This window comes from Ixodes scapularis, unplaced genomic scaffold, assembly GCF_016920785.2.
Source record: "Ixodes scapularis isolate PalLabHiFi unplaced genomic scaffold, ASM1692078v2 PGA_scaffold11__112_contigs__length_91849675, whole genome shotgun sequence".
In the NCBI taxonomy this organism is placed as follows: Eukaryota; Metazoa; Arthropoda; class Arachnida; order Ixodida; family Ixodidae; genus Ixodes; species Ixodes scapularis.
In genome coordinates this window covers 68434163-68445171 of record NW_024609837.1, presented here as the reverse complement: position 1 = coordinate 68445171, position 11009 = coordinate 68434163, and positions in this window count along the sequence as shown.

Below are 11009 nucleotides of genomic sequence, written 5' to 3'. Positions count from 1 at the left end.
CATCGCGTTCACCGCGCGTTTGGGAGGAGGAGGAGAAGAAGAGGGTACAGATGAGGTATACCGTCCCCTCCGTACCGTCCCCTTTTCCTCCTCAAGAGCTCCCCTCAAATTCGGCATTACTGGCAGTTGTGAACATCTTTCATTTTTCACTTCGGAGCTTATTCCTGTACTACAGTTCCATTTGTCTTTTTAGGAACTCGTTTTCATAACCGGCATCTCTTAACATTTCCCACTGTCTTTTGACGGCTTGCGCGATGAAGTGCACACACGATTTCTCCATAGCGTTCCTGATTAGTGATTTCACAACACCTGCTTTCACCGCTTAGCGTGGCAACGTTTCTTACTTAAAAACCGGCTTCCGTAGTCCCAGCAAAGACCACCCTCCATGTGAATACGCAAATCCATATAACTACAATACTCCGTTGTCCGGCTGTTCTACGGTGAACATAAGCTCTTGAGCTGCACCCCTTACTGCCTGTTCAATGTGTAATACATAATTTTCCCGAAACGCGGAAATCGCTATATCGTCAACCTATCTCTTTACAAAGCCTGTGCACAGCGAACGGTCTGCCAACGCATCAGTGACCGAAAAGTACAAGTTGTTCAAGTATATTTCTGCTAGCATCGGAGCAACCGTTGCCTGCAAATGCAAATCAAGAATGCAAAGAAAACTGTTTATCGCTACTCCTGATTTTGACTGAAAACTAAACAAATTCAAATCCAAGACCTCTCAAACTTGCTGCATTAGTCTTGCCTTCTCTAGAGATTAATTATAGTCATTTTATGCCCATTGAAACAACTAAGCAGTCTTTTCCATAAAACCCCTCAAGGACATTGATGAGTTCATTTGAATTCTTCAGAGCGAGACTCTTCTCCAAATGAACCAGATTTAAGCCTCGTTGAAGGAACCTCGAAACAGTGTTTCGCCATGTGCGGTTTTCATTAATTACTGTACGCAAGGGCATTTTTGGCTCGGGTTTATCATGCATGATTACCATCCACCAGCTCACCTGCGCACTCACAATCTTTGCGAATTTGCGATAGATCTTGACGCACTGGTGCTGTGTCTCTGGAGACGTTTTTTACGGAAAAAAGCTGACCTACGAATCCTATACAATCAATCCTTTAAATTTACTACCCGCGGCACTATCCTCGTGTAGATTTTCTGTGCTAATCATGTCTAAAACGTTTATGTTCAAGTTGTTATTTCTCTTTGTGCTGCGGTCTTTTTGTTTTTTTCGATATTCACTACATTTCAGAAATCTTTGGTATTCGAATATTTCTGAATCAAAGCACTCTGGCTCGGCCCTAGAAGATTGGACTACTTTCTAAGAACAAAGGGGGAGAAGCTACGGTTCTGTAGAATGCAAAGAACGTACAAAGCGATAGGCAAGTCTTTTCTTCGTAGACTCTTCTCTGAGACATGCAAAACGGGCATTGCCTTAAAGGACCCATGAAACGAATTTTGGGCTGGAGTAAATCAATTTATATTGGGATTTTACTAATAGCACATCGTTCAGTGGGCCAAAAGAACAAAGGTAGAGAGTCAGAAGCCTGACTTTCGCTACGAAAATTTGCAAAACATAGCGGACTACTTCGTACCTCCTTCCCTTCGTAAACTCTCCGCCTTTTCACTGTGATACATCCGCGGTCCCCGCAGCGCGTCACTGGGCTACTAGCCACCAAAACCGGGCCCCCGCAGCGCGTCACCAGGGTCCAAGCGCACGTCACACGACACCGGACCTCACTTAATCCCTTTACCCCTAAGCTGACATTGCGGTGGAAGCTACGCGCTTGCCGGACCAATCAGCCGTTTCCCTTTCATCACCTGACCTCATTCTCTGCGGGTCGGTATGCGCGAGAGAGCGTGATCACGTGGAAAATGTGTGGCTGGCCCAACGAGCACGTAGCTTCCACAGCACTGTCAGCTTCGGGGTGAACGGGGTGGGGAAAGCAACTAGTCGGAATTTTGAGCGACGGGCTAATCTTCTAGGGGGACAATAGCTGTGCCCGGCTACAAAAGCGAGATTCCGAGCAAGAGGGGACTCCCCCCTTTCCGACTTCTTGAACTGTTTGGTACAATGCGCGATTTATGAGTTGAGGAGGAAAGCTAAACAGGAAAAAGTTGAAAAAGCGTTTCATGACTCCTTTAAGGTTGTAGGGGAGGAAGTGGCCGAGTGGGCTAACGCGTCTCAGCTCGGAGCGTGGAGCGAAAGCTTGCGCTAGGAACCTACTGGGTTCGATCCCCGCCGCCCCCGCCCGTTTCGATCTGGATGAGTTTCGTACCGGCACGCGTTCGTGTGATCACTACTGCGTGATGCACGTTAAAAATCCCAGGTTAGCGGTTGTACCGCACTGGCGAAATTTCTCATCTACAGCTAAGAGACCGATTACCCGTTGAGGCGCATCTCCATCAAGGCTGTACAAACATAAAGAGCAAGCCAATTTTTTTTTCCTTTAAAGGCCGCCGTACAGTTCGCGCTTTCCACTTTTTCTGCGTTTCCTCCTCTCCTGCCCTCCTTTCCTTCCTTCACTGACCTCCCCCGAGGGGACAACACAGGGAATGGCTTAGGAGACGCCTCCGTTAATCCGGCCGAACCCGCCGAAGAGGGGGCCTGCTGCTTGACTAAAAGTTATTTCGCTGCTCAAACAAAAAAAAAAAAAACAAAAAAAAACGTCGCGGGCAGCGACTGAATGCGCTTTGCCGGATGCGCAACGCTCCGTCCGCCTTGAATAAGCTTGTATGCATTGGACTAACATTGGACTAACATTTTTCGAAGCGCGGCAGGTTTAGTGTAGGTCCTATCATATGGTCCTGCAAGACTTCCCTGTCCGACACAAGCTAGCCAATAATTTAAGAACATAACGAGGGCAGCGTATTCAAACAGTGTAAAATAAAATGTATATAATATTTATAAGAACACCGTTGTCTTCACTGCTTGGCTTTCAAATTTTTAGCGTTGCAAATAATCGTAATCAAACTATTTTTATGATTGAAGACAACTCGTCGTACATCGACCTTAGGATTACGCTTACGTGAAACATGATTCGGCGCGGGAGCGGCTTGAGTCACCGTAAACTTTTTTTTTTTTCAACGTGGATTTTGCTATTTAATTTGGCTGAGGTACCACTGGCAGAACACGAATCGCATACTTGGAAGGTGTATACCGTCTGAAAACTCATATGGCTGGTTCAGTGAATGCAATACTATCGCATTCGTTGAAGCTTCATTTGTTGATTCGAACTTCAACAAATCACACGCACCCATTCTCTTTATTCCTGTTTACCCAGTCATAGTCGTTCCCTCACGATGCAATACGAGTACAAGTAACTGCAGTTTATGCATTGTTGACGTTGCACAGCCGTGATCGCGCGGTTTTTAGAAGCGTTATAGAACGAGCACAAGCGTCGAATTCCGGTACACTGATTGATTTCTGTCTCACCGCCGTGACGCCACACGAGAAAAGCGATTTCGTCCTGTCTGTGAAATAAGGAACACAGAAATCAAGCTATAATCCCGGTAATAAAACAAAGCGAAATGGATCTCTGCAGCCAATACCCAATCGTTTGCGAGGTGACTAGGCGAAAGCATATATTACCTCCGTGCCTTTACCCTCTGCACACCGCCAGAGAGAGTCATACAAACTCCTTGGAGCTATTGTCAACACGATTGCGTTTGCAAGCCGGTAGTTTGACTCGGCTGGGATTCGTCCCTTTCATAGCTCTCTATGAAACCAGAAAAATAGATACTTTTCTACATTGGGTGGGTTTGCCCGGGGCCTCCAGTTATTTACGGCCAAAATCACACTGGAGGAGCTTCAGCAATGTTCACTCTGGTCGACACACGTGCACTCTAAAAATGCCAGTCGTCTGCCTTTCCAAAAGATACTTGAAGAGCCAATCATAGAGACCGACGGATAACGAGGCCGAAATTATGCTTATACCTCAAAAAAATTATAACACAAATTTGGCCTCGTCATTCCCAAACTGGTTGCTGGACGAAATTCTCTATGCGAATTGCAAGCCAGGGTTGGTAATAGTAACATAAGATACGTACCGCAGAATTCCCTGCCATAAATAAAATGATTTGGCTGATGCCAAAGCAACGCGAAATAGGTGGAAAGAGTTTCGCAAATGGGAGCGTAAACCGAAAAAAGGGGGAAAAAAAAAAAAGACAAAAGAAAAGGAGAAATTAAAAAAAAAAATTGTGTGGTGACGTGGCCAAAAAAAATTCTGTTCATGTGATTTTTATTGTCAGGTGACCGAACAAAAAAAATAAACAAAATAAAAAAGAACACGAGAAAAAAAACCATCCCCTGCCCGGTTTCGAAGCTAAGCCCTCTTGATCGTAAAACTAGCGCGCTATTCGTTGCGCCTAGTTGCGCCGACATAACTTTTTTTTTTCTTTCTTTATTGCAAGTCGCGCCAACATAACTCTGCCTGTAATGCTCACGCATTCTCACATCATAGGAGAAAGCTTAGGTGCCTTCGTAGTTTTTCATGTATGTGTTATTTTTATTTGTGGCAAGAGTTCACGTTCCAGAATGCTTTTAGAGTTTTGGAGCAAAACGAGTTTTCTTCATCCGAGTCGCCTTCTAGAGCCAGTAGACCGCACTGGGTCGTCCGGCTAATCAAGCAGCTATTTTCAAATTCTCTGACGTGCCCGTCCTCGCATCCGAGGTCGCCGTTTGACAAGCTTATCTTCCACCTGGTAGCCGGAACCCCCACGGCAGCTTTGTTCCGTCCCCACTCCCTCTCGAGAGGATGGCTCGCCCCGAGGCTAATCCCATTCTCTAGACGCCCTTTCCACCCAACGCTGGCCCTTTCCCTCCCCGTCTCCAGCTTCGGGAGAGAAGGTTCTTCCCTGCAGAACGTCCCGTTTGTACAGCGGCCTTTTAAGGTTGTGTTCTATCAATAACAGAAGGTGACGTCGTCTCCGTACACGTCGTCTCCGTACTCGACGCGTCAACGAATTAAAATTTTGAAAAAAAGTTCTCAAATACATTTCGCAGATTTGCAGGGGAGGTTTTCCAGTGTCCGTCAAAAGGCTGGAAAGCTCTGCATCCGGTAAACTTGCGTTGAGCTTTCCTCCGCTGAGTTTTTTACTGAGATTTTTTTGGCGGTGAGCTTTCTTCATAACCGTTATGGACGTCACAATACTATTTAAAATTATGTGAGGGACGTTTAAATAGCCATTATTAAGATCGGAGCCCAAATGCTTGTCAAGAATAGACCAAATATAGCAAAACGTAAACCCAACTGCAGATAGTCCCGGTACCTATATATATATATGTCCAACCCTACTTCCCTGCCCCCTTTTCTTTCCGATGTCAGTAAACAATTGGTTAGAAGGAGTCGTACCCGTTTTATTTTGATTTTTACTAAAGGCATATTCAATCAATCAAAAATCACTAACGCTCCGATAAGGAGAGTCGCACAATTTTGTTCTGTCTGTGGAGCCGCATGTCCATTACATATTTTGCGGTGTTCGCTCAACTGGGACGCGCTCTCGTGTCGCGCGCTCAACTGGTCATGCGCTCTGGTCACGTGCGCTCTAGGGACAAGCGCGCTACTGTCGCAGCGCCCTCGTGTCGCGCGCTCTAACGTCGGCGCTCTAGTGTCGCGCGCTCTAAAGGCGCTCTCCCCTGATTTATGTACGGAGGACGCAGAATTTGTTTCAGCTAAGGTACGCATTGGAAAGAAAACTGTACTTGTTGTCTCTTTATACATTCGTCCCGGAAGCAGCACTGACATTTTCGACCGCTTCCAGAGCTGGTGTCTACAACATCGCCAAGACCTTATCATATGCGAAGACTTCAACGCGCATCATACAATGTGGGACAACGTACGATCAGATCGCCGAGGAAGGAAACTCGAAGAACTTTTCGATGAAGCAGGACTTGTGGTGGCAAATACAGGCAGCCGACATACTTGCGAATACCACCGACATTTTCAGCAATATATGTCACAGCGCATGATCCAGCCCTCACCGTTACATAGTTTACGGCACCTGATACAAAGGGAAGCGACCATTTTCCTATTTGGATTCAGATCAGGGGTTGTTACAAAACTAAAAAGAAAGTATGTCATGTTATCCACCGGGTCACGTTTCGCTTCATACTTGACTCTACGAACGATGATATCATTGATGCAATCAAGACAGCACTAAGAAACAGCACAAGATCAATTCGATTACCAGAACACTTCCCATCCCCGTACTTAAAGCTGCTGAATCTCTCCGCAGCTCGTCGCAGGGCACATATTCGCTACCGACGACACCCGATTCTCGAGAACAAGATTCATTTCAACCGGATATCTACAGTCTTTAAGAGGTACGCAAACCAGCTTCTCGGGAGCCAATGGAGAAAATTTCGTGAAGAATCGAATTCGCGAACCCCCTTTGGCAAAGTCTGCAGGGTGATCCGCTGCCTAAGCGGCAACAGACGTCCGGTTCGACCTTGCAATACATTAGCGCTTGCTCAACAGACAAACTTTCCTGACCTAGCCAATGAATTTGCCATTTCATACTCTAACCGGGCTCGTACATTGCTACGGCCAGCTCCAGTAAACTGCAAGGCAGGTCTCTTGGATGTCTCGTTCACACAAAATTAGCTGACAGTGGCTCTACGGAAATGCCATCGCCACAGCGCCACTGGCCCGGACGGAATCTCCTACCAAGCCTTGCAAAACCTTCCTCTCTGCAAATTTTCTTCCCTACTTCGCTTGTTTAACAAAGTTTGGGAATCTGAAAGAGTGCCAGAGTACTGGAAACTTGAAACGATTGTCCCTGTACAGAAACCTGGAAAACCGCCAGAGCTGCTTCCCTCGTACAGACCAGTAGCACTGACTTCATGCGTCGCAAAGCTGATGGAACGGTTAATTCAAACTCGGCTACCTTGGTACCTGGAACATCACAAATTGCTGCCAGACGAAATGACAGGGTTTCGTCCAAAACTTAGCGCATCAGACAGTCTACTGGATTTTGTCAGCAGTGTTGAGCATGAAGGAATGACAGGAAACACAACACTTGCTGTTTGGCTTTTGATAATGTGAGCATCCCATCTGTCCTTCAAGAACTCACCAGAATCGGCATCACCGGGCGTGTCCCGACGTTTTTGTCTACCTTTATGAGCGATCGATGTTTCCAAGTACTCCTTGGGAACACCCTAAGTGTCACACATCATCTAAATATTGGACTTCCCCAAGGTTGCGTCTTCAGTCCTATATCGTTCAACATCGCAATGACAGGTCTTCCTCCGGTTATTAAAAGAACGTCTCCTTATACATCGTGCTTTGTCTAGGCAGATGATATCAGTCTTTGGACGACTGCAACAAGACGGGACACGTTAAGGAATGCTATGCAGCCAGCAATCGACACAGTTGTAGACTATTTGGATGCAGTAGGACTCAACGTTTCAAAAGAGAAAACTGCGTATATGCTTTTTCCGCACCCGAAGAGACGCTCATGCCCTAATATTAAACAAAATATTAGCAAGAGCGAAATTCAACGCGTCAGAGTGTAGAAGTTTCTCGGCGTTAGCTTAAACCCAAGATTAAAAGGAAAAAAATCAAGCTGACACGATAGTAGAAGCATCAACAAAATTTGTTAATGCAATCCGACGCATTGGCGGACTAAGATGGGGAAATGCTCCAAGATCCATGCTTGGGCTACACACTTCACTTGTTGTGAGCCGCATGATATATGCTCTACCTTTCGCGCATCCCTCTGCCATACAAAAGCTCGCTTAGAACCAGACTTGTACGTAGTTCAACTACTCTACTCAAGTTACTGTAGTTTAACCACTTTTCTGAGTAGTTTAGTAACTTTCAATTACAATTTTACGTCAGTAATTAGTAGTTTACTTTAATTACTTTTTGTAAATAATTTCTACTTAAGTTACAAATTACTTTCGAATTTGTGTGGTTGTTTTGCTTAGCAACAAACATTCCTGCACAAAGGAGATAAGAAGTTCGAAGATCAGCTGATATCTGCAAAGAGCGGGAAGCATGTGGCGTAGGAAAGGGGGGGGGGGGGGAAGAAAATTGTTTCTAGAGTCCGAAACTCCCCCAAAGGAGCGAACAGACATGACGCAAGAGAGGCCGAGAAACTGAGGACTTTGTGCTGAAGACTGGCGCTTCTTTGTGTCCCGAAGCTCAAGGAGACTCAACCCTTTGGAAGAAAGGGCTGGTCCCCGCTTCTCCCCAACGTAGAAACTCTCGCTCACTACAGGAGGATGCGGTGTGTGCACCACACACTGCATGTTCACTCATAGGAGGCAACAAAATGCAGCAACTGTTCTGAATCTGATCTTGTGGTCCCGTAGTGTGTGCTGTACTCGAAGAATCGCGTGCTAAAGGGCAACGCAAAGATTACCTTTTTGCGTTGCCTTTCCTCCCAAAACTCGGAATATGGAGATCTTCAAAGATTCATAGATCGTTCGAGAAACCTGTAGTAATTCCCCCACCATTTTTATATAAAAATAATGAACGAGCAGTGTTGGGAAGTAGTCTATGTAGATGGTACTTAAAGTACTACTGTTTAGAAAAATTGTACTTTACTTGAAGTAAATTTTCTCAGCATGTGTTTCTATTTTTCGAGGAAAGTAAAGCGCCCAAATTCAGTGTACATTCCTAGAATTTGAAAAAAAAAAATAAAAAATTGGCGCTATCGTCGTGTGAAAACGCGCTCTTTCGAGACGTCGTCTGGTCATTTCTCTGAGTGAAGTAATGGCGGCTGTAAGACCGATGGTAATAAGTACCTTTAAGTTGATTGTGTCAAATAGCTCGTCAGCGAGATTAAAACAACTACTCTGCGGCGACCTGACCTTATACATTATTTGCTGACATTTCTGTAAAAAACTGATGCGCCTCCGATTAGCCCTGGAGCAATGCATACCAGTTAAAAAAACAGTATAAGGAATGAATGGGCATCATGAAAGATTGTGTTAAAAGTGCTTGTACTTTACCGTGAAATATATTGTATTTATATAGGTTACTTCAAGTACATTGCACCCGGTGTACTTACTTCTTTACTTGAAGTACATAACCTCTCATGTACTTTGTACTTTACTTCAAGTCATTTTTAGGTGTATACTTTATGCAACACTGTAAACAAGCAAACACTGTCTAAAGAATCAAGCTCGGACTGTGCTGAACCTCAAAGCTGATTTATGTTTGACTAGCGAATTTCGCTAAGGAATCAAAACCTCTGTACTTTCATTTTACCATAAAAAACATATAAAAGTAACTTCAAAGTAACTTCAAAAGTAATTCGCTACTCTTTTGCGGTAATTTGTCATTGTCTCAATTACTTTCTATTTGAGTAATTTCTACTCTACTCAAATTACTTTTGACGTCAATACTCAGTAACTTAAGTTAAATACTTTTTTTAGTAACTTGTACATGTCTGCTTAGAACGCATCCACCGCCGAGGACTACGAACCGCCTTAGGCGTTCCGAGAGCAGCACCTAATGAGCGCGTTTATGCAGAGAGCTCATCTCTAGACCTTAACCTGAGAGCGACACAATTGGTACTTACTCAACTTGTACGTCTTCATCAAACCAGAAGTGGAGTGACGTTGCTAAAGAAACTAGAAGCAAGACGTTCCAATTTCACCCTATATTTAGAAGAGCTATACAACGTTGAATCATCTCTCCAGAAATCTCGTCCCCTAAAAGCTTGGTCTGCTGGGCAAGTTGGTACTGGACATTCATATTAAAAGCAGCGCTTGTCCTTTTTGCAAGTTAGCGCTTGTCCTGTGTGCTTCTTTGTCTTTTTTTTCCGTCTCTTTTGCGCTATTTTTAATATGATCGTCCCCTAACTTGCGCTTAAGAACTGCCATGGAGCGAACCATCAATAATGTGCGATCTACATCTCCCGGGAGTGTATGGGACGGAAAATCTACAAGGAATTGGGGGGGAGGGGGGGGGGGGGGGGGAACCGCGGAAAATCGCTGAAGAGGTCCTTTCCTCAAAATACCCAGGAGCTCTACAGGTATATACCGACGGCTCCGTTCACTTTGAAACGTGCAGCGCTACCGCGGCCTTTGTTATACCAAAGGAGAACACGACATGGAGCGGCCGTTTTCAAACGGAGGTCAGCTCCACCACTGCAGAGCTTAAGGCCATTGAGGAAGCACTTAACTACATTACCTCACATACCCCACAAACTGTAGTGCTGGTCACCGATTCAAGAGCGGACCTTCAACGCCTAGCTAATCCTGACTCCATGGACGAAACGACGGCCACAATACAACTTACGTTAAAGCAGTTACAAAATTCTGGATTCAACATTGCGTTTCAATGGGTGCCTTGACATGTGGGACTGCTTGGTAATTCCGAAGGCGATAAACTCGCAGGAGCAGCACATGGACTGCCGCGCACTATTCCCAGTCCAACGGATTTCAGTGCGACGCGAAAGTCCATCAAAAGTTGCATAACTGAACTTTCACCGACCACATACTCCAAACATCAGCCATGCGTCACAAAGGGTCTTACAAGAAAGAAGAGCACTCTCCTCATAAGAATACGTAGCAGAAGTGCATTTAAAATGCGTTTCTTTTTAAAATATCTGCAATAAAGAGCTCCGAGGGTTCGAACTGCAACGATGAAGAACACATTTGCCCCATCCTATTCAACTGTGAAGAATATAGCCATCCACGTCACCGGTTCGTGACTGAGCTCGCCAGAATTAGACTTCGTGACCCAGAAGACGAGGACATCATCTATCCAAGTGGTTCAGCCCGTCGCCGCCAAATAATCCAACACCTGCTACTGAACTTCCTCGGCGAATCCGGTGTCGCAAACCGCCTATGATATAACTCGACATTAACTCTCAGCGCGTTCACATCTTTATTTTATTTTTCTCTATTTTCCTTTCCCATTTCCTTTATCCCCCTTTCTTTCCTTTCTCTCTACTTTCTTTCGTGAGGAACCAGTTCAGCATTCCCGCTAGAACAACCTCCCCTACTTCTGTCACGTCACCTCTCTCTCTAGTAATTAGGATAGTG